This window comes from Octopus bimaculoides, chromosome 6 (assembly GCF_001194135.2).
Source record: "Octopus bimaculoides isolate UCB-OBI-ISO-001 chromosome 6, ASM119413v2, whole genome shotgun sequence".
In the NCBI taxonomy this organism is placed as follows: Eukaryota; Metazoa; Mollusca; class Cephalopoda; order Octopoda; family Octopodidae; genus Octopus; species Octopus bimaculoides.
The window spans coordinates 34,668,358-34,669,204 of record NC_068986.1 but is presented as its reverse complement, the minus strand read 5'-3'; the positions used below and the strand labels follow the sequence as shown (position 1 = coordinate 34,669,204).

At 28.1% G+C, this 847-nt stretch overlaps 1 protein-coding gene across 2 annotated transcripts in view; it reads right to left on the bottom strand.

Moving 5' to 3' along the window:
• The window catches only part of LOC128248119 (protein pangolin, isoforms A/H/I/S-like), a 179,855-nt gene that overhangs the window by 178,273 nt on the left and 735 nt on the right, over positions 1-847 (bottom strand). The gene's annotated exons all lie outside the window — the stretch shown is intronic.

Here is an 847-nt window from a genome sequence, read left to right as displayed (position 1 = left end):
ATATATATATATATATATATATATATATATATATATATATGTGTGCGTGCCCGTGTGCGTATATATACATATACATACACACACATCTATGTGTGTGTGTGTATGCATTTCTGATACCTTATAAGAAGACACAGAATTTAACAAACCAAACTAAAATGACACGAAAACCAGAGACGATGACCACAAATAATTCTGCACATATAAAATTAATCTCGAGTAAATGCTGAAAAATATGGCAGTTATTAAGAAGATAACTAAAACTCAGTCGTTAATCAAAATTTCAAATTACTCTAATCTGCTTTCAGTGTTAAGGTTCAACTCCTTACACTGAATTCTCCGTAGACTAATCCATAATCTAAGCTACAAGTTTCTAATTAGTACTTCTCTGATGATATTTTTCCATTCCATTCCCCGCTTCTTTTTTTTTTAAATATTAATTATATTTTATTTCATTTGTTTTTTCTGGTTACAGTTCCCAGTTAATATGTCCATGTTTATTCATGTAGCTTATAAATAGCAGCTTATACTTCTACATTCCTTGGCAAATGTATTTTTAAAAGTATTTTCCTTTATAGTGAAAATGTATGTTTTAATTGCTTAAAATACTATTATCTATATATAATAATTTTTTTGCATGAATTGTGTGGATATCAACAGATTTCCATAAGTATATCCAGTTTAAGGAGAATTCCTGCTGTATGATAGCATATGGTAGCTAATACCAGTATAAGAGCTTGTAAAGCACGCTATAAAGTTATTTACCTAGATGGTATTCTCTCTCTATATATACACACACACACACATAAGTATATGTGTGCATATATACATATATATATATATATATATA